General features: G+C 48.7%; 1 long non-coding RNA gene and 2 other non-coding genes across 3 annotated transcripts in view; 2 read left to right on the forward strand and 1 right to left on the reverse strand.

Moving 5' to 3' along the window:
• Positions 1–23,419, forward strand: part of LOC127041583 (uncharacterized) — a 222,517-nt gene that overhangs the window by 23,054 nt on the left and 176,044 nt on the right. The window lies entirely within an intron of this gene.
• TRNAV-GAC (transfer RNA valine (anticodon GAC)) lies at positions 1,177–1,249 on the forward strand. The gene has a single exon. It is a non-coding gene; the product is annotated as a tRNA-Val (tRNA).
• Positions 9,331–9,412, reverse strand: TRNAS-GCU (transfer RNA serine (anticodon GCU)). Its single transcript has one exon. It is a non-coding gene; the product is annotated as a tRNA-Ser (tRNA).

A 23,419-nucleotide genomic window follows, 5' to 3' on the forward strand; every position in this document is an offset into this window, starting at 1 on the left:
CGATCTAAGGCTAATACTTCACCAATTGCCCTTAAACGGTGCAATTGTTCTATGTTAATGTCTGTATTACTGACACCTGGATTGCAGCATTCCAACAGTTTTGCTTAAAGGTACAGACAGCATTTCTTTAATCCTTTCTATTCTTACTATATAATTCATTCTACTTTCACACAACTCTGTCCACATATCTATTCAGGGGACACCATCATAGGACCTAATCACATCAGCCACACTATCAGAGGTTCATTCACCTGCATATCTACCAATGGGATATATGCCATCATGTGCCAGCAATGCCTCTCTGCCATGTACATTGGCCAAACCAGACAGTCCCTACATAAAAGCATAAAAGGACACAAATCAGACATCAAGAATTATAACATTTTAAAATCACTCTGAGAACACTTCAATCTTCCTGGTCACTTGATTACAGACCTAAAAGTCGCAATATTACAACAAAAACCCTTCAACAACAGACTCCCATGAGAAACTGCTGAATTGGAATTAATTTGCAAACTGGACACCATTAAATTAGGCTTGAATAAAGCCTGGAAGTGGATGGGTTATTACACAAAGTAAAACTATTTCCCCATGTTTATTTGTCCCCCTACTGTTACTCACATCTTCCTGTCAACTGTTGGAAATAGGCCATCCTGATTATCACTGCAGAAGGTTTTTTTCTCCTGCTGATAATAGCTCACCTTAACTGTTCACTCTTGTTATAGTGTGTATGGCAACACTCAGTTTTTCATGTTCTCTGTGTGTGTATGTGTGTGTATCTATAGCTATATCTTCCTGCTGTATTTTCCACTGCATGGATCCGATGAAGTGGGTTTTAGCCCATGAAATCTTATGCTCAAATACATTTGTTAGTCTCTAAGGTGCCACAATTACTCCTTGTTCTTTTTGCAGATAAATTAATGGAGGTTAAGTCCATGAATGGCTATTAGCCAGGATGGGTAAGGAACGGTATCCCTAGCCTCTGTTTGTCAGAAGGTGGAGATGGATGGTAGGAGAGAGGTCACTTGATCATTACCTGTTAGATTCAGTCCCTCTGGGGCACCTGGCATTGGCCACTGTTGGCAGATAGGATATGGGGTTGGATGGACCTTTGGTCTGACCCAGTATGGCCATTCTTATATTCTTATGAAGGGAGGGGCAGAGCATTGCAACAGAGTTTCTGTAGTGTAGTGGTTATCATGTTTGCTTGACATGCAACAGGTCCCTGGTTTAAAACCAGGCAGAAACATGATGGCTTCCTTTTCCCAGCTCCTACTGGCCTGTCCCTGCTGTGGTAGGAGCAGCAGTGATTTCTATGCAATGTATAACCTGTATGCTCAATAGGTGTGTTATACTTCCCTCCCTTCTGCTTTTGTCTCCTCTCCCTCTCTGAATACCTGTGAAGTGGTTTTCCCTGTCCCCCTCCTGGAATGCTTGTGGGATGAATGGGCTGGTTGAACAGCTAGAAGAGAAGAAGAGCTTCCAGGTAGACAAGGTGTCTGGGACTCTAATTAGGCAGCACTCACACACCCAGAGCATGGACACTGCCCAAAGTGGAACGTGACCAACCAGATGCAGCCAAGTCATCTCTAGTCGCAGGCCATTAGGTGCAGGTCCTTAAAAGGAGAAGGGGCCACGTGCTCAGGAGTCACTCACAAGCTTGTATCTCCAGTGAATGCCCTTTACCCGGACCGCATGGCCAGTGGTTCTCTGTGTTGTATTTCATTGTGCCTCAGGAAGACTTACCTACATCGCACCGTCCATAGCTGCACTGTGGGACACTTAGCTTGCAGAATCCTGACATCTCCAGTGCTGTGCCTGTCCTGGGAGCATGAGTATGCAAGTGTGAGTGTGACACCCCCGCTTCTTCTTTTGAACTTAGCTGTCAGTATAATAAACCCGCTGCTTTCTGCCAAACTCTGGTGGGTCATTCGTCCTCCCTACGCTTAGTAGCTGGCCCAATTTTGGGTAACAGCTGCAATAAGCTCAACCCTTGCAGGACGGAGGGTGGTGAAATGAGCTGGGAAAAAGCCTTAGCATCAGCAGGTGAAAGCTAGAGGACCTTGGCCAGTCACCTTTTGAAGCCTTGTGGCTTGGTCTCCTCTGCCCTTGGAGGTTGGTCTATGGCGGCCGTCTCTTTCTGCTGGCTTCCTTTGTGTGACTTGCCAAAGGAGGGAGTGAGGCAGGAATGGGGCAAAAGAGGAAAGTCTAGCTGAGGAAGGCAGGGCAGAAGCTAAGCCCATTTGTTCTGCAAAGCCTGAAAAGCCTGGGGAGGTGCGGTTGGCTGCTGGGAGGTAGAATCCTGTGCCTACCTCTTGGCTTCCCAGGGATGGCTACTTGCATCCCAGGAGAAGGATGGTTCTGGGTGAAAGGAAAACAAGCAAAGCTCTGGGAGGAAATTTGGGTGTGGGATGCAGGCTCTGTGCTGGGGGAGCGGGCTGGGGTGCAGGAGGGGTCGCGCTTACCCTGGGCACTGCAGCTCCCAAAGTGACTGGTACACACAACCCTGGGGAGCAGGTCCTATGTGGGCCATGCCAGGGGGTCTCTGTGTGCCGCTGCCTGCAAGCGCTGCCCCCAGAGCTCCCATTGGCTGCAGTTCCTGGCCAATGGGAGCTGTGGAGTTGGTACTCGGGGCAGGAGTAGTGAATGTAGACACTCCCCCGAACCCAGAGGATGCTGGGACATGCCGGCCATTTCTGGGAGTGACACAGAGGGACGGAGGCAGAGTGGGCAGGGAGCCACCTTAGTGCTGCTGGCACATGTCTGCACACCCATTAGGGGAGGGGGGCAGAGGTCGTCCATGTGCTGCCTGGGGTAGGAGCAGTGCACAGAGCTGCCTCCCCTACTGGGTCTATTACAGAAGAGGAGGGGGGTCTTTTGGCCTGTAAGGTACAGCAGGTCGGACTAGATGATCACATTGGTCCTTTCTGACCTTAAAGGCTCTGAGTCTAAAAGGGAGAGGGAAGTAAAGGAAGTTTTTAAAAAAAAAATAAACCAAACATTGTAATACCAGGATAACTCCACCTGCTCGTTGTCTAGTCCCAGCCCTTTCTTCCTCCATTGTGTGTTGAATGACCTGCAGAACATTGATTCTCTCATTCCATTGCTAAACTGATACAATAGGACTGAAATTAAACTAATTCCCAGCAGAGAAAACACCACATCACTGCACTGGCTGGGAATCAAACCCCAGTCAACGAGTTGGAAGGCAGTTATGCTCACCACTATACCACCAATGCATCTGGTGGCAGTGTTACTTATGGTTGCCCAATGAGGCTAGACAAGCATTGAGGAGATTTTCTGCCCATTAAAATGAACTGGATTCTCATCACTAAAAAAAACCACCTCCATCTTCACTTGGGTTTGAACCATCAGCCTTTCAATTAGCCACCAAAGATGTTAATCACAAGGTATGTCTACACTAGGGGATTATTCTGATTTTACAGAAACCAGTTTTTGGAAACAGATTGTATAAAGTCGAGTGCACGTGGCCCCACTAAGCACATTAGTTCGGCGGTGTGCGTCCATATACCGAGACTAGTGTCAATTTCCGGAGTGTTGCACTGTGGGTAGCTATCCCATAGCTATCCCATAGTTTCTGCAGTCTCTCCCACCCATTGGAAATCTGGGTTGAGGTCCCAATGCCTGATGGGGCAAAAACAGTGTCGTGGGTGATTCTGGGTACATGTCGTCACTCAGTCCTTCCTCCGTGAAAGCAATGGCAGACCATCATTTCGCGCCCTTTTCCCTGTATTGCCTGGGCAGACGCCATAGCACGACAACCATGGAGCCCGTTCAGCCTTTTTTCACCGTCACCGTATGACTACTGGATGGTGCTGACAGACGCGGTACTGCAGCACTACACAGCAGCATCCCCTTGCCTTTTGCAAGTTAGCAAAGATGGTGTCATAAACAGATAAGTAAGAGTTAATAGCACAGAAGTGCTTCATATCTCTTTTGCCTGGAAAGGGTTAACAAGAACAGTTAGCCTGGCTGTCACCTGACCAGAGGACCAATCAGAGGACAGGATACTTTCAAATCTTGAGGGAGGGAAGTTTCCATGCTGTGCTGTTAGTTTTGGTTGTTGTTCACTCTGGGGGCTCAGAGGGACCAGACGTGCAACCAGGTTTCTCTCCAATCTCCCTGATACCAGTTCTTATAGATTCCAAGTAGTGAGTACTAGGTAGATAAAGCGAGTTAGGCTTATGTTTGTTTTCTTTATTTGCAAATGTGTATTTGGTTGGAAGGAGTTCAAATTGGTATTTTGCTGAAAAGGTTTTAATTTGTACTTGTATACTTAGGCTGGGAGGGTATTCCCAGTGTCTACAGCTGAAAGACCCTGCACCTATTTCATTTTTTTAAATTTACAAAGATAATTTTTACTGTTTTTCTTTCTTTAATTAAAAGCTTTTCTTGTTTAAGAACCTGATTGTTTTTTTATTCTGGTGTGAGACCCCAGGGGACAGGGTCTGGCTTCACTAGGGAATTGGTGGGGAGAAAGGAGGGAAGAGGGAGAGAGAGGCTGATTTCTCTCTGTGCCAGGATTACTTTCTCTCTCAGGGAGAGTCTGGGAGGGGGAAAGAGAAGGAGGGAGGAAGGTGAATTGTCCTCTCTGTTTTGTGATTCAAGGAGTTTGTATCACAGTGATCTTCCAGGGTAACCCAGGGAGGGGAAGCCTGGGAGAGGCAACGGTGAGAGAAAGGGTTTACTTTCCTTGTGTTAAGATCCAGAGGGTCTGGGTCTTGGGGGTCCCCGGGCAAGGTTTTGTGGGGACCAGAGTGTACCAGGCACTGGAATTCCTGGTTGGTGGCAGCGCTACAGGTTCTAAGCTGGTAATTAAGCTTAGAGGAATTCATGCTGGTACCCCATCTTTTGGACGCTAAGGTTCAGAGTGGGGATTATACCATGACAGATGGTTACCAGCCATACCGTCCCGTCTGCTGCTTTGCAAGTTGACAATGACAGTTACCAGTTATACTGAACCGTCTGCTGCTGTCATGGATGCTCCTGGCCGGCCTCGGTGAGGCTGGCCAGGGACGCATGGACAAAAATGGGAATGACTCCCCAGGTCATTCCCTTCTTTGAGTTTTGTCTAAAGGGAGAGTCAGTCCTGTCTAGACTATCAGGCAAGCCTACTAAAGAATAAGAGAGTCACACAGCCACTCTGGGTGAGAGCCCCAGGCATCCTGCAGAAATGATGAGCTGCATGCCATTCCAGGGGGTTCCCCTGCAATAACCCCACCCATTGCTTCCCTTCGTCCCCCACCCTTCCTGGGCTACTGTGGCAGTGATCCCCCTGTTTATGTGATGAAGTAATAAAGAATGCAGGAATTTGAAACAACACTGACTTTATTGCCTCTGCAAGCAGAGCTCAAAGGGGGCCAAAGCCACAGAATTGCGGCCAAACTAACCCTAATTCGACATGGCAAATACCGATTTCAGCACTACTCCCCTCGTTGGTACAGATATCGGTATTAAGAGCCCTTTATATCGATATAAAGGGCTTCGTTGTGTGGACGGGTGCAGGGTTAATGCGATTTTATGCTGCTAAATTAGATATAAACTTATAGTGTTGACCAGGCCAGAGAGAGCAGCAGGTTTTCCCTACTGTTTCCTGCTCTTGTTTTCTTGACTAGTTCTCCTCCACACCAAGTTGCTCTTTTACTTTGCGAGTCTGGCAAGCTCAGGTGGCAGAACATCAGACTTTTAATTGGATGGTCCAGGGTTCAAGTCCTTGGTCAGGTGATAAACTACTCCCCAAGATCTTAAACTGTCTTTCTGGAGTCTTCTTTGACATAACTTTCTCTTGTCAGGATTTTCCCTTTCCTCAGAAGGGCCTTTTTCTGTGTGTGTTTGAAGGGGCAACTTCCTGACAGCCCCTCTGTCCTTGCAGCCTGGAGGAATAAAGGCCTCTGGGCATATAGCATGTTCCTTCCCTGCACACACACACACACACATACAAACACATAGAATATCCCTAGGAATTAGAATCACCTGCTGCTTTTCCCTTTTCTGCTGGATCCCCAAATGATGATGCTCTTCAGTCTAAACCCATATCCCCTCTTTTCCCAGTGCCCCTCAGTCCCAAACTTCAGTCCCTTCTATCCACACTGCTTCTCACTCCGAACCAGAGCCTACTCCTCTTCACCCTTCTCCTCTGTCCCTACTCACAGCCCCCTCAATCCCAACCCACAGGCCCCTCCTCCTCACGCTGCTCCTCAATCCCAACCCACAGCCCCCTCCTATTCCCAGTGCCTCTGAATCCCAACCCACAGCTCCCTCCTTCCCTCCAGCAGCAAGTGCTTCAGACTCCCTCAGGAAGATTTTCTTGCAAGGTTTTGTGTATGAGTCTGCATGTGGATTTTACAGTATATTGGAAATATGCTGGGTTGCTTGCTGACATGATCACTTTTGCCTGATGTTGGATTCCCAGTCTCCTTGTTATTGGGGTAGGAGAAATAAAGCGTTGTTATCCTTGTGTAAATTGAGGGCAGCACAACTGTGCTCGGCAGACCCCGACTGAGGGACTCACGCTCAGTTCAATAGCACTTGCTAGGCAGGGGACAGGGGTTTGAAAGCCAAATTGGCTGGCGCATGGGTCCTAATACTAAAATTTAGGGATTAGATCAGTGTTAGGAAAGGGTGGCTGTGGAGGGATGAGTGAATCCGCAGACAAGTTAGTGAGAATAGTGCCTTCTTATTTTCCCCCCTTTCCACCCAGGATGGCAGGTGAACTCTACAGAAGCACCTCTGGGCTTCCACTGACTAAGGACAACAGCTGTGAGTGGGGTGCAGAGAGGGGATGGCTCATGTTAAAGGACTTGTGGTTGCTGGACTTATGAACCGTAGGGAGAAGGACACTGCCCAGCTTATTTGGGGGGTGGGTCTTTTCCTCTTGGTTTATATTTATGCGTTGGGGCTGCTGACATGACTTCTGCTAACCCTGGGCTTACATTGCAATGTAGACATACCCTGAGAGGGCATCTATAACATAATAAAAGCAGTGTGGCCCGGCTGGCCTGGATCATCTGACTTGGACTCCTGGGGCTCAGGTTGTGAGGCTATAAAGTGCAGAGTAGACATTTAGGCTCAGACTGGAGCCCAGGTTAGGAGACCCTCACTCTTTGTGGGGTCTTGTAGGGTGGGTTCAAGCCCAAGTGTCTACACTGTAATTTTATAACCCTGCAGCACAAGCCCCAAAAGCCTGAATCAACTGACCCAGGGTTTGAGAATAGTGACTTGGGTGTGTTTATGACAGTGCAGACATAATACTACGCTATGTCCACGCTGCAATGAAACACCCAGGGCTGCCCCATTCCAGCTCAGGCTCCCGAGGCTTTGGCCGTGGGGTGGTAAATTTGCAGTGTAGATGTCTCAGCTCACGCTCAATACTGGGCTCTGGGCCCCGTCAAAGTTGGGAGGGAGTTTAGCAAGCAAAAAAGGTAAAACCGCAATGAAGTGCTACCCTGGACTCAATGGCATTTCTCCATTGGTCTGCCTGCTTTGGGGCAGGGACAATAGCACATCCTGCTGCATTCATTATTTCATAGGGTGGTTTAGGATTTTCATTCTCAGACACTGGGCACAAAGCAGGACTCAACCTTCAGCATAAACTAAATGAGCTGGCCACAGATTCTGGCAGCCACAATGAGCATTTGGTGTGAGAGCTCAGACCTGCCCCTGTCCCAGAGGGAAGGGGTCATCCATGAGGGGACTGGACCACTGACCTACGAGCTCCTAACTCCCAAATGTTCAGTAACTCTGTTATTAGTGCCTGTGCATGTAATTTAAACCATAAGAAAACCCACACTGGGCTAGACCAAAGGTCCTTCTGACAACAGCCAAGAGCAGGTGCCCCAAAAGCCACTCAACAGGGCACCACTGGCAGTTATTATCCCTGCCTCAAAAGCAGACAGACCAATGGAGAACTGCCATGAGTCCAGGGTAATACTTCCCTGCGGTTTTACCATTTCCACTTGCTAAACTCCTTCCCAGTCTTCTGGGCTCCTAGACCTATCCTAATGTTATGTCTACACTATGATTAAAACACCCAGGTCACCTGTCTCAAAGCCCAGGTCAGCTGACTCAGGGTTATGGGACTTGGACTGCAAGACTATAAAATTACAGTGCAGACATATGGACTCAAAGCCAACCTCTGAGACCCCACGAGGGGTGAGGGTTTCTGAACCCAGGCTTCAGTGTGAACACAAATATCTGCACCACAGTTTTTAGCCTCTCAGTTCTAGCTACATGAGCCCAAGTCAGATGACCCAGGCCAGTCATGCTGCCATCTTTATCCAGGGAGAGATGGATTCTAAGGGTACGTTCCCATTGCAATGGAAGCCCAGGTGTGGCACGCTGTGCTTATAGCAGCACCCTGCAAGCCCCATATTCACCACTCTCATATAGTGATGATACGTTTTCAACAAAGTCTGCCTAGTGAGGTATCATTTTAAAAATCTTGAACTGTTCATCTGTTGAACCTTAATGTCTTCTTGCATTCTATGTGCTCACATTGGTTTGGGAAGTTATGAAGTTTGCTCTGTGTGCATTACAGAAATATGTTATGAAGTTGGGAAATGCCCCCCACCAGCCTATCAGGGGCGACAAGGGAGGAGCCAAACTCACTGCTGGCCTATTAAAGGTGGCTACAGTCCCAAGGATTATCCCAGGAACCGTGTACAATGCAGACTTCGCCGAGATAACACAGCAACAATGGACATTGCTTGACTCACATCATAGCAAAGGAGCTTTCTAGAAAGTTGGAAGAAACTATGAAAGGGGGGAAGAGACATCATGACTTGGCATCTCTCCCCCACAAATCAACAGCTGGAAACACACCTGGATGATAAAACTGATTCATAAATCAGAAGAGAATAATAATAATACATTCAAACCAAAGTCCCCAAATAGCTAGTACTGGTTTTTCAGCCGAAAATTTTCAGTTTGGGGAATTTTGTTTTCCCAGTCAGACCTTGCCAAGGGAAGCAGGAAGAAAATGTTTGAGGTGCCTCCTTCAGAACAGCTTAGCCTAGACACTCTAGCTGTGGGTCACTGTCATGGCTTTGCTGAGAACCGGGGTATTTTAATAATTTGGGGAGGTCTCAGGGTGTTTGGGGGAGATTATGAGGCTGTTACCTTTTGAGATAAAACTAAGACATACAGGACTAGAGAATTTTTTTTTTAGAAATCTGAGACTTAGACCTTTTATTTAAAGGAAGGGAGTTTCTGAGCAGGGTTTTGTTTGCAAGAAGCAACATTGTTTGATCTGTCATTGTACCAAAGGGGGAGATGGTTGTCTAGAAAGGAAGAGCAAAGACTAAATGCATCCGATGAGGATGGGATTCGAACCCATGCGTGCAAAGCACAATGGATTAGCAGTCCATCGCCTTAACCACTCGGCCACCTCATCTGAGGTGTCAGGAAATGGACAGAATGAGAAATCTAAGGCCAGCAGAGATAGGGACACTAAGGTGTTCTTAAATACTAAGCGGAAGCAGGGGCTGAATGAGCTCCCCCCTCACACGTACTGACCAGCTGTGGGAAAGGCTTCAGGAACAGACTATGTTTGCATAGACACACCTACTCTGCCTAGGTATGCAGCATCATGGGGCCTCTTCCCCAAAATGACCATTTTTAGCTAGTGGCGGGTTACAAATCACTTTAGCACTGAGTGGTATGAAATGTTATTATCCCTCCTGCATGAGTGAAGGGCAGCAGAACATACTTAGTCGGTCCTGATGGGTGAGGAATAGCATTTATTGGACTGCATAGAAGTGATTCAGAACGTCACCCTAAAGCAGTGGTCCTCAAACATTTCACACTGTGCCCTCTTATCCATGGCTGTGGGCCCTCGGAGCCTCAGTTGAAAACTGGGGCTGGGAGTAAGGTGTTGCTTGCTGAAGAAAGGGGTGCAGACAGGGGCAAGGGGGTCGAGGCCAAGCTGGCAGTCAGGGGCCCAGGCTGAGGGTGGGGTTGGAAAAGAGCTGGGACAGAGTTGGGCTGACTGGTGCTCCCTCCATGGGGGCTGGCTCAGCCCCTGAGGTGCCCCTATGAATCTTCCTCTTTGTTCCCCTAGCAGTCATGCCCCACATTTTGGGGACCACTGAACCCTACACGTTAAGCAGGGGCTAGTGATGCCAAAGCCCAGGGAAAGGGAGAACAAATGCAGGGGCCCCAGCACTGGAACTAGGCCCCCTCACTTCTGTCTGTGGCTCTGCCCCCTGCCACACCTTCCACCCACAGCCCCATCCACTATGTCACCTCTGTTCCACCCCTTCCCCCACTATCCCCATCCTGTCACTCCTTACCCCTCCCCTGCTGTGGCCCCAAGACCAGAGAAGCTCTGTGCCCCTGCTGCAGCCCCCGGGCCATAGCACGGAGTGAGAGCTCCTCCTGCCCTGGGGCTGACATGAGGGAGATTTTTCCAGGGGGACCTAATTTCTCCAGGGCCCCTAGTCATGGGCTCCACTGCCCCTTGGTGACACAAGGTTTGGGGAGGCTGAGCCCCCCCGAGCCTCCATTATGTGCTGCCCAGGCTACCACTGCTCAGTGTGTGGCCAGTCTCTCTGTGTTCTTGTTTGTGCTGGGGAGCCTGGCTGGCCTTAGGGGTGGGTCCCCCCGGCAGCTGCCCAGGGCTCCAGGGGGTCAAAGGGCACTGTGTGCCAGTGCTAAGGTGCTCACTGCTCTCCCCTGCCCCAATGCTCCTCCGTGGCCCCATAGGGGGTTGTGGGGAGCGAGGAGCAACACTATGTGCTCCATGCATCCTGGTCACTTTCCCCACCTGGGCTGTGCTGTGAGGGGAGCATCAGAAGCTGCTGCTCTCTGCCCTCCCCTTATGCAGCCTGGCTGAGGAAAGTGACCCGGATGCAGGGAACTCAGATGATGTTGCTTCTTGCCCCCCACCCCACCCCCGCAGCCCTCAGGGGTGCCTGGAGGAGCAGCGTTCCAGGGAAGAGTGGGTAGCAATGCCAGCTGCTCCATGCACACAGGTCACTGTCCCCACGTGGGTGCAGGAGGGGGTGCAGGGTTTAGGGTGAAGGGGGTGCAGGATAGGGGCAGTGGCTGGTGGCACAGGAGGGGAGTGTGGGAGTTAAGGGCAAAGGGGACACAGCGTAGGGGTTAGGGTACAGAAGGGGGCAGGAGATAGGAGTGAAGGAGGCACAAGGGTTGGGAGTGCAGGAGCTGGGGGGAAAGGGGGAGGGGATCGTCCAGGGGCAGTAGGGAAGTGCCAAAGTACAAGTTTTGCCCAGGACACCATTTCCCCAATGCTGGTCCCTGAGAACATTTCTTGCTGGGAGGGGGAGGGGAGAGAGATGAGGCATTTCCTCTCTGTTTCTTTTGTCTCCATTTTCTGCTCCTTTCTTCAATTACAGAAACCTCCCTTGTGTTTCAGACTGTGCAGTAACGCCCTCCCCACCCCAGGCCTCTGGAGCCTTTGGAGCAGAAAGATCCCAGGAGCTGAGGATGAATCCAGGGGTGAGTAGCTGGCAGGAAGGAGTCCTAGCAGCTCTTCTGGGAGTGCAGGGGAGAAATGACTCCCCCTTCTCTGGATTCTCCCCATGGGGCTCTGGGGAGCAGGGAGCGTTGTGTGATAAATTCCATCCAACATCCCCCTTTGATCCAAGCCGAGGGACATCTCAGCTCTGCACGTTCCCCTTCGCAGCACCAAACAAGGGATGTTTTCCACTACCTAGGAGACCCAGCCAGGGACTGATGTGCTGGAGATATGTTGGGAAAGGGACTGTCTGAATTCCCAAGGCAGGAAACGAACAATCTACAGCGACATCATTAACCACAAACACGCTCTAACCATGATCCAGCCAGTAGGGAAATAGGCAGGAATTCTTGGTGTTCAGCCATGGCCACATGTACAGAGCTGCACAGCAGTGAGTTTGCTGGCGAAGCTGGTCTGAGCAAACAGTTGGAAATGACCCTTCAGTGAGAACAGAACCAGAGTGTAGAAAGGCCCCTGTGTTAAGTAGTTGTGGCTGAGGGCTTAGGGAGCTGGGGTATGACACCATAGGGGTCTTTCTGTGGAAGTTTGATTTTTGCAAGCTGGAAAGGCTGGTGTGTTGTGTCTTCATGGCTGTACTTTCAGTGATGCAGGTTTCTCTATCCCATTGTTCCACGGGCATCCACTAGATTGCCAGCTGCCTTTCAACTGCAGTATGGAGACTGTTTGTGTGCGGGGAGAGACAGTGTGTGTGTTGAGGTAGGTAAGACCGGATCATTATTATCCCTACTTGAAAGAGGGAGAAGCTAAGATCTGAGAAAGGAGAATTGACTTGTCTTAGGTCACACAGCCAGTCAGTGGCAGAGTTGGGAAAAGGACTCAAGAGCCTTGATTTTGAAACTAACTATCAGATCTTGAATTTCATACATGGAATGACCTGAGTAAAGTGCTCTCACATGAGCTGCAGACCAACAACAGTGCACAGTAATTATTCAGCAAGTATTTGAGGAGAACTGCAATGTTAGAGAGAATCAGGAACTGCTCAGAAACCATTAATGCAGAGAAGCAGCAAAATTCTTCAAACATATGACTGGTTATGACTTATTTACTTGGTCGTAAAAGAGAAGAAAAAGGACCTGAGTCTCCTCCTTGTCAATAACCCCCTGCTCAGCCAATCAGGGTAGAGCCTGAGGACGGGAGGCTGAGGGTTCTCACCAGAGGCCAAAGGATGGCTCAGGTTACTGGTGGGGATCACTGCCCGAGCACTATCTCAGCCGCACATTTTTGGGTGGACCTCCCAGAGTGGGAGCTACAGAGCACTCCCTCGCAACACATACACACACACACACACACACACACACGCACACACACACACACACGCACCCCTCACTCTTGGTGTTGGGAGGGGAACAGGTGAAAGGACAAAAGAAGCAAGAGACAAAGAGAAAGGAGGAAGGGATGGATGGAGGAAAAGGTGAAACAAAAAGGACAAACCTTAATGTCCCCAGTGAGTCTAAGGGACAAAATCTCAGGTGTGGAATAAAATTCAGCCTCCTTAAGCTCGTGTTTTCCATGCCTAGAATTCAGCTGTCACCATATGGATCATACTGAACAGGTTTCAAACCTTGAGGAGACTCTTACCTTCTGAACAGGGACGGCTGTTTTCTAGTAAAATCACGAAAAGGGAAGGAGAAAACCCGAAAGAGGTTCCTCCTGGCGCTCACATACATGAACCCGAATACTCTCTCAGTCCTCAAAGAGAGACCTGGAGAAGGAGACTTCCTGAAGCAAAGCCACAGGGGTCTCTGAGGTTTCCTTGGCCCCTCGCCGCCTCTCCTGCCTGGCTGATGTCAGCATCTCTCTGTGAGGTCATCACCTCCCCACCACCTTTGACCAATAGTCTTAGCTCCTGCAAAAGGCTTTTGTGATGTCACTGCCATACCCCTCCCTTGCTGTGCTAATGTCCTGCCCCTGGCCAGGCACTCTGGAGGTTTGAGCTACTCCCTGTGGATCACCCCACTCAAAGACCGTTCATTCTAGGAAGCAAGCCAGTAGTTTTGGATCATCTGCAAAGTTTGTCATCTCACTGTTCAGCATATCATTGATTAATATGTTGACTAGTCCTGGTCCCAGTACAGACACCACTAGATACTTGTTTCCATCTTGAAAGCTGACCATTTAGTCCTACCCTTTGTTTCCTATCTTTTAACTAGCTTTTGATCCATGTGAGGACCTTCCAGAGGTGAAAGTAAGCCGGTATGTTACCGTATGGGGTACTGGCAAGAGCCAGTACGCTGTGCCAGCCCGGCCCGTCTTCCCCAGGCTGGTGATTTAAAGGGTCCATGGCTCCCTGCTGCGGTCGGAGCCCTGGACCCTTTAAATCACCTCCCAAGCCCCTTTGCCGGAGCCCCGGGGAGCAAATCACTACCGTGGATGCTGCTCTCTCCGGCTCTGCGAACACAGAGCAGGGGTGGCAGAAGCTTCCTTACAGTGAGGGGGCACTGTTATCCGAACTGTGGCACCCCCATGACACTCCTTCCTTAAGGACCCCCACTCACAGCACCTCTCCCCTCGAGGCCACACCCACAGAACGCCTCTTCCCCAAGACTGTACCCTTTCCCCTCCCCTCCATCATTTGTCCTAACAGCCAATAAAGACTGGTGGGGCCATGGCCCTCTAACCCCCCTGTTCCAGCACCCCGACACAGAGCTAAGCAGGCAGCAGTGTGTACGTGTATGTGTGTCTGTGTGACAGAGAGTGCTGGGCTGTGCTGAGCTGAGCCAGTGAGAGAAGGGGGGCTGATCTCGGGGCTGTCCCCTGCCTCAGGACTGGTTGCTTCCAGCAGCTGTCTAAACTTAGAGACAGTGTGCCGACACACTCACTCTTCTGCAACACACACACTGTCTCTCCTCCCCACACACACATGCTCTCTACCCCACCACGCACATTGCAGTTGAAAAGCAGCTGGCAATCTAGTAGGATGCCCACGGAACAATGGGATAGAAAACTGTATCATGTGATGCTGTACCAGCCAGTGAGGCATTGCAAACCCTTCCCAAAGCACCCTGCAGCCAATTGCACAGTGGGATAGCTACCACAATGCACTGCTCTCTGTGGCCATCCAAGAGATGCTAGCATGGATGTGCTCTGGTGACACAGGATGGACATGCAACAGCTGTTCAATTAAAACACTTTAACTAAAGCCACATCACCTATTAGTGTAGGCCTAGCATGAGAGTGAGACAAGACCTAGCTCCATTGAAATGAAAGGGCCACAACTTCCCTGTACTTAGCAGGAATTGAACCTGTGCAGGGAGACCACAATGGATTTCTAGCCCATCACCTGGGCCACTTGGCCACAAGTACTTGCTTGATATGTGGCTCTCACTCTTGTTCTGTTCTTCCTGAGTGATGCATTCCAGTTTCCTCAGACTAGCTTCCACAACGCACACACTGCTGTGCCATTATAGACTCATAGACTCTAGGACTGGAAGGGACCTCGAGAGGTCATCGAGTCCAGTCCCCTGCCCTCATGGCAGGACCAAATACTGTCTAGACCATCCCTAATAGATATTTATCTAACCTACTCTTAAACACCTCCAGAGATGGAGATTCCACAACTTCCCTAGGCAATCTATTCCAGTGTTTAACTACCCTGAAAGTTAGGAACTTTTTCCTAATGTCCAACCTAAATCTCCCTTGCTGCAGTTTAAGCCCTTTGCTTCTTGTTCTATCATTGGAGGCTAAGGCGAACAAGTTTTCTCCCTCCTCCTGATGACACCCTTTTAGATACCTGAAAACTGCTATCATGTCTCCTCTCAGTCTTCTTTTTTCCAAACTAAACAAACCCAATTCCTTCAGCCTTCCTTCATAGGTCATGTTCTCAAGACCTTTAATCATTCTTGTTGCTCTTCTCTGGACCCTCTCCAATTTGTCCACATCTTTCTTGAAATGTGGTGCCCAGAACTGGACACAATACTCCAGCTGAGGCCTAATCAGCACACAGTAAAGCAGAAGAATGACTTCTCGTGTCTTGTTTACAACACACCTGTTAATGCATCCCAGAATCACGTTTGCTTTTTTTGCAACAGTATCACACTGTTGACTCATATTAAGCTTGTGGTCCACTATGACCCCTAGATCTCTTTCTGCCATACTCCTTCCTAGACAGTCTCTTCCCATTCTGTATGTGTGAAACTGATTGTTCCTTCCTAAGTGGAGCACTTTGCATTTATCTTTATTGAACTTCATCCTGTTTACCTCAGACCATTTCTCCAATTTGTCCAGATCATTTTGAATTTTGACCTTGTCCTCCAAAGCAGTTGCAATCCCTCCCAGTTTGGTATCATCCGCAAACGTAATAAGCGTACTTTCTATGCCAATATCTAAATCGTTGATGAAGATATTGAACAGAGCTGGTCCCAAAACAAACCCCTGCGGAACCCCACTTGTTATACCTTTCCAGCAGGATTGGGAGCCATTAATAACTACACTCTGAGTATGGTTATCGAGCCAGTTATGCACCCACCTTATAGTAGCCCCATCTAAACTGTACTTTCTCAGTTTATCTATAAGAATATCATGCGAGACCGTATCAAATGCCTTACTAAAGTCTAGGTATATCACATCCACCGCTTCTCCCTTATCCACAAGACATCATGACTTGGCCTCTCTCCTCCACAACTCAGCAGCTGGAAATGCACCTGGAGGAGAAAGACTGAACTGATTCAGAAATCAGAAGAGAATAATAACAATAATACTTTCAAATCAAAGTCTCCAAACAAAGTAGTATTGGTTTTTCAGCAGAAAATTTTCAGTTTGGGGAATTTAGTTTTCTCAGTCAGACCTTGCCAAGAGAAGCAGGGAGAAAATGTTTGAGTTGCCTCCTTGAGAACAGCTTGGCCTAGACACTAGCTCTGGTTCACTGCTCTGGCCTTGCTCGGGTTGAGGGTATTTTAATAATTTGGGCAGGTCCCAGGGTGTTTGGGGGAGATGATGAGGATGTTACCTTTTGAGATAAAAACTAAGAAATACACCACTAGAGAATTTTTTTTTAAAGAAAACTGGGATTTAGACATTTTATTTAAAGGAAGGGAGTTCTGAGTAGGTTTTGTTTGCAAGAAGCAACATTGTTTGATCTGTCATTGTACCAAAGGGGGAAGATGGTTTTCTACAAAGGAAGGGTGAAGACTAAACACATCTGGTAAGGATGGGATTCAAACCCATGCATGCAGAGAACAATGGATTAGCAGTCCACCACCTTAACCATTTGGCCACCTCATCTGAGCTGTCAAGAAAGAGACAGGAGGAGAAATCTAAGGCTAGGAGAGATAGGGACAATAAGGAGTTTTTAAATACTAAGCGGAAGCAGGGGCTGAATGAGCTCCCCCCCTCACATCTAGTGAGGAGCTGGGGGAAAGACTTCAGGAACAGACCATGTTTGCACAGATACACCTACTCTGCCTAGGTATGCAGCATCATGGGGCTGCTTTCCCAAAATGACCAGTTTTGGCTGGTGGTGGGTTACAAATCACTTTAGGATTGAATGGAATGAAATGTTATTATCCTTCCTGTATGAGTGAAGGGCAGCAGAACATACCTAGTCCGTCCTGATGGAGGGGTGGGTGGATGAGGAATAGCTTTTATTGGACTTTGTAGAAGTGATTGAGGACATCATCCTAAACCAGTGGTCCCCAAACATTTCACACTGTGCCCTCTTTTCCATGGCTGTGGACCCTTGGAAGCCGTGGTCAAGAACCGAGGCTGGGAGTGGGGCTGTTGCTTGCTGGAAAGAGAGGTGCAGACGGGTAAGGGGGTCAAGGCCAAGCTGGAAGCCAAAGCCCCAGGATAAGGGTGGGGTTGGGGAAGAGCTGGGACAGAGTGAGGCTGAATGGTGCTTCCTCCATGGGGGCTGGCTCAGGCCCTGAGGTGCCCCCAAGAATATTCCTCTGTGTCCCCCTAGGAGTCATGCCCCACATTTTGGGAACCACTGAACCCTACTTGCTAAGCAGGGCTAGTGATGCCAAAGCCCAGGGAAAGGGAGAACAAGTGCAGGGCCCCCAGCACTGGAACCATGTGAAGGGGCTGCAGAAGAGGGTCACTGGCTGGTGGCACAGGGAGTTAAGGACAAAGGGGGAACAGGAGGGGGCAAGATTAGGGGTGAAGGAGGTGCAAGGGTTGGGTGTGCAGGAGCTAGCAGTAAAGGGGGAGTGGGGATCATTCAGGGGCAATGGGGAAGTGCCAAAGTACAAGTTTTGCCCAGGGCACCATTTTCCCTAATGCTGGTCCTAGCAAACAATTGGAAATGACCCTTCAGTGAGACCAGAACCATAGTGTAGAAAAGCACCTTTGTTAAGTGGTTGTGGCTGAGTGCTTAGGGAGATAGGTTAAAAAATAACAGGCATCTCTCTGTGGAGGTTTGATTCTTGCCTGCTAGGCAAGGTTGGTGTGTGGTGTCAGCATGGCTGTATTTTCAGTGTCTGATAACCCATGGTGCCACAGGGAGCCAAGTCTAGACATATTCAGAGGCTCTTTGCCAGGGTATCTCAAACTTACTTTCACTACAACCCCCTTCCACTGAAAAAAACCTTACTACATGGTCCTGGAAAGAGGGACCAAGCCCCTCCACACTGAGCAGAGGCAGAGGAGGCAAAGCCTGAGCCCTGCCCCAGTTGGGGGAGGGCGAAAACCAGAGCTTGAGGGATTCAGCCCTGGGTGGTGGGGCTCAGACTTTTGGCTTCAGCCCCAGGCACCAACAAGTCTAATGCCAGCCCTGGCAACCCCATTAAAACAGGGTCACATCCCACTTTGGGGTCCTGACTCATAGTTGGAGAACCACTGCTCTATGCTGAGGGGAGGGAGTTTTCCTGTGGGTTTAGTTGATTCACTTCCCCAAGAGGTGTTAGCTATGTCAGTGGGAGAAGCTATATTGGTGGGTGTGCAAGTTGTGGTGTTTACCACATTTAAGAAGTGTAATCAAACCCCATTTTTAAAACCATCTGTGGTCTGGGAATGGCAAAGGACGTCGATGAATCAGAGTTTGTCCTTCAAAGTCCTGGAGATCATGATTCTGTACGCCTGTCATCATGGGGGTATAGCTCAGTAGTAGAGTGCTTGATTATAGCTCACGTGGTCCTCAGTTCAAACCTTGATGTTCTCTTAGCACTTTCTTTTTTTTAAAAAGGAAAACATTTTCATTTCCATTCTCCATTATGTGCAGGAGCTCCACTATACGGAGGGGCTTGATATGAATGTAAACATTCAACATTTCGCTGTCCAAATGCATAAAAACCTAGCAAACCTGTCCATCAGCTGATATCAGTTCCAGTCCTCTTAGTGTCTAGTTTATGTTTTCATCAATTAAACAAAGGTATCATATGAATGTGCATTTGCAGATCCCTCTTCTCTAGGAGCAATGTTGTGCAGAAGAACAAGAACCACATCCAGTTGGGGTTCAGGATTCTGATGAGCAAAGAGCCAACAAATGTTCTGAGGGCTGGAGAAAAATGCCTTCTAGTGAGCTATTGAACGAGCTCAACCTGTTTAGCTTATCAAAAGAAGATTGAAAGGTGACTTCATTGAAGTGTTGAAGGGCCTTAATGGAGAGAAAAGATTGGGTATGAAAGGGCTCTTTAGTCTAGCAGAGAAAGTCATAACAAGACCCAATGGCTGGAAGGTGAAAAGAGACAAACTCATATTACAAAGACACAAATATGGAACAGCGAGGATGATTCACCACAGGAACAAGCTACCAAGGAAAGTGGTGGATTTGCCATCTCCTGATGTCTTTTAATGAAAACTAGATGCCTTTGTGGAATGTGTTTGCCCCCAAAGTAGCTATTGTGTCATACAGGAGGCCTGCAATATGCAGGGGGTCAGGTTAGATGCTCTAATGGTCTCTTCTGGCCATAAAGTTGACTAATTTCTGAAAAACTGAGTATAGCGCTGGGAGCAGCGTCTGATGTACTACTGTCTAGCCGGCTTGCTTCCTAGAACGAATTCTCCTTGAGTGGGGTGATCCACAGGGAGTAGCACAAACCTCCAAAGTGCCTGGGCAGGGGCAGGACATTATCACAGCAAGGGAGGGGTATGGCAGTGACATAACAAAGGCCTTTTGCAGGACCTCACACTATTGGTAAAAGGTGCTGGGGAGGTGGTGACCTCACAGAAAGATGCAACATCAGCCAGGCAGGACAGGGGCGAAGGGCCGGGGAAACCTCAGAGACCCCTGCGGCTTTGCATCAGCAAGTCTCCTTCTCCAAGTCTCTCTTTGAGGACTGAGAGAGTATTCATGTTCACGGACGTGAGCGCCAGGAGGAACCTCTTTTGAGTTTTCTCCTTCCTTTTTTGTGATTTTACTAGAAAACGGATGTCCTTGTTTAGAAGGTAAGAGCCTCCTCAAGGTTTAAAACCTGTTCAGTCTGATCTCTCTGTTGACAGTTGAAATCTAGGCATGGAAAATACAAGTTTAAGGACGCAGAATTTTATTCTGCACCTGGGATTTTGTCCTTTAGAATCATTGGGGACATTAGGGTTTGTCCTTTTAATTTCACCTTTTCCTCCATCCATCCCTCCCTCCTTTCTCTTTGTCTCTTTCTTCTTTTGTCCTTTCAGCTGTTCCCCTCCCAACACCAGGAGCGGTGTGTGTGTGTGTGTGTGTGTGTTGTGGGGGAGTGCTCGGGAGCACACACTGTGGGAGGTCCACCCAGAAATGTGAAGCTGAAATTGTGCTCGGGCAGTGATCCCCACCGGTGACTTGGGCCATCCTTTGGGCTCTCTGGTGAAAACCCTCGGCCTCCTGTTCTCAGTCTCTACCCTGATTGGCTGAGCAGGGGGTTATTGACAGGGAGGAGACTCAGGTCCTTGTTGCTCTCTTTGAAGACCAAGGAAATAAGTCAGAACCAGTTATATATTTGATGAATTCTGCTGCTTCAGTGCATTAATAGTCTCTGAGCAGTTCACGATTCTCTCTAACATTGCAGTTATCCTAAAATACTTGCTGAATAATTACTGTGCAGTGTTGGTCTGCAGCTCATTTGAGAGCACTTTACTCAAGTCAGTCAATGTTTGCAATTCAAGATCTGATGGTTACTTTGAAAATCAGGGCTCTTGGGGTCCTATTCCCAATTCTGCCACTGGCTGGCTGTGTGACCTAAGACAAGTCAATTCTCCTTTCTCAGCCTTAGCTTCTCCCTCTTTCAAGTAGGGATAGTAATGATCCGCTCCTACCTACCTCACGGTGGGTGGAGGATGGGGATCCATTGGAGAGTGTCACTAGGAGTAGTGCATAATATGAGGTGTCCTATCACATTTACTCAGAGCAGATTATGACATAATAGAATAGCTGAAATAGTCTCTTTTATTTGTATTTTTTCATTTTGAAATTGTTAAGAGCAGCAACTACTTAGCTCAGGGTGAAACATCTTAACTCATGTTTGTAATCTAAGTGTCTCCTCTTTGTGTGCAACGAGGCAATTTAACACACTCTGACAAACAGGAGATGCTTTTGTTTTGCAACAAAATATTTTTGCAAAGAACTTTCATCCCATTTATTTTGATTTCAAGAAAGAAAGTGGTTTAGTCTGAATGGAATTTTCTGATAGAAATGGTTTCAATTAAATTTCTCCACTATCTCAATTCCTGAGCTCTATCTCTGCCTCTGGGGACAGGGGGTTTGCTGGTTGTTAGAACAGGAGTCAGGACCTGAGGCTTCTCTTTCTGGCTCTGCCACCACCTTGCTATGTCGGCCCTTGGGTAGGTCACTTCCCTTCTCTGGACCTGAGGATCCTCCCCATCTGTCCAATGGGAACAGGGACAGTTCTTGAACTCGGGCAGTCATTAGCCTGGGTGAGATAAGGGGTGTTAAAACCCTCTGTGAAGGAGAAAGGGGAGTTTCACGGTGTTTAGCACCAAGGAATTCTAAAGTTTGCTAAAATGTCTAGTCTGTGGAAACAAGAAATGGTTGGGGCAAAACTTTTTAACCACTGCCTTTTCTAAAGCCCATTCATGGATGTGTGTCCCTATCTCTTAGGTACCTGGGGTTCCTTGCCAGGAGGAGAAAAGAGGTTCCTGCCTCTGTTTTTGTGGCCTTAACAAACCAGGTGTTGTGCTCCAGTTCTCGTCTGAGATCCCTGAAGAAGAACATCTTCCCACCCTTCAACAAGACAGGACCTATCTTTAAAAGGAACAAAAAGAACTCTGAGACTTACTAGCTCGCCTCACTTCCATAGCTGGAGAGATACTGGAATACATTCTTAAACTATCAGTTTGTCAGCAGCACCTACAGGATAATTTGGTTCTTAGGACTAGTGAGCATGGATTTGTCAAGAACAAATCATTCCAAACCAATCCTCTTTCCTTCTTCGGCAGGGTTCTGGGCCTAGTGTAGGTGGGTAAATAATAGATGGGATCTATCTTGGTGTTACAAAGGCTTTTGACACAATCCTGTAGGACATTCTCACAAGCAAACAAGGGAAATGTGGTCTAGATGCAATCAGTGTGATGTGGGTGTAGAGCTGGTTGAAAGCTCAGACTTCAAGAGCCCTTCTCTATGTCTGGCTGTCCAATGGAGAGGGTGTACCTAGTGGGTCCGGCAGGGATCAGTCTGGGTTCCAGTACTATTCAATATTTTCATTACTGATTTGGAAAATGGAGTGGAGAGCATGCTTCTAAAATTTGCAAATGACACCAAGCACTTTGGATCACAGGATTGGAATTCAAAATGCCCTTAACAAACTAGAGAATTGGTCTTCTTGAGCCAAACTCCATGGCTGGGCCCCTCTCTCTAGACTGGGATGAAGTGAAACCCCAGAGCCAAACACTCCTCCTCCTCCTGAGCAGTGCGCTCCAACCTTAAATGGTCAGATGCTGCTTAGCACTGTCAGAAGTTTTGTCTGGGAGATTCTCCCAGCACTTTTCAATAGCGGGAAAGTATGAAATCCCATCAATGGAACTCAGGAGTCTTGACTCCCAGTCCCGCAGTCCAGTGTCTCCAGCGAAGCACACTCCCTCACATAGGCAGGGGGAATGGCCATGAGGGCCTGCTTGTAATTTCCAGCTGTGGGAGGGAATGTGCAGCAGTGGTTAGCAAAGGGGCCTGGAAAGAAGGACTGCTGGGTCCTATCCATACTTCTGACACTTGGTGTGACCCTGAGTCAGTAGCTTCCCCTCCCCAGGCTTGTTTCTCATCAGTAGGGTTGGGGTCGCAGTCCCGACAGCCCAGGGGGGTTGGGAGGCTCCAGGAAGGTGTGCAAAGTTCTGGGATTTCAGGATCCCAGAGGCACTGTCACCCATGCACTAGGGTGATGTTCTGCACCCCCTGCTGCTGGCCAAGTTTCTCCTTTCCCTGGCAATAAGACAGACTCTTGTTTTCACAGCGAACCGATTGCCCAGTGTCATCACTCTGTCTGCTGGGTGGACAGGGTAACTCCTCAGGTCACCACCCTGCTCTCCAGCCTGTCTTGGGCTTGGAAAGTGAGGAGAAGGGCGAAGGATGACACTGAACATCCTCCATTCATCGCTCCATCACCAGAGTAAGTGAGTGGCATTAGGGTTCCTCAGTGGCATCCTCTGTCTGTCTGGGGAGAGGCAGAAAGAGGGGAGAGAATCTCTCCCAAAGGAGATTGGATTTGCGAACAGCCCCCAGGAGCCCCTCACTCTCAGACTGGGGAGGGGCTTCTCCAGAGCCATCTCCAAATGTTTGGCAAGGTCCCAGCAATGGGGCTCCCAGCCCTTCCCTTGTGGGAGACTGTTCCTCAGGCTGAGAGTCTCTGAGCTGGGCCAGACCCGGTGAGCTGCTGAGCATGGAAATCAATGGGAAACGAAGGGGCCCTGGCCTTGCTATGTCTAGGGACTTTGAAGTGGGGAATGGTTTCCCAGGAGAAGTCCGGACTCCTGGGTTCTGTTCCTTCTCTAGCTTGTGCGGGGAATGGGGGGGAGGAAGTGTGAGTGTGTCCTGGGCTGGCA

Source organism: Gopherus flavomarginatus, assembly GCF_025201925.1.
Source record: "Gopherus flavomarginatus isolate rGopFla2 chromosome 13 unlocalized genomic scaffold, rGopFla2.mat.asm SUPER_13_unloc_3, whole genome shotgun sequence".
NCBI lineage: Eukaryota > Metazoa > Chordata > Testudines > Testudinidae > Gopherus > Gopherus flavomarginatus.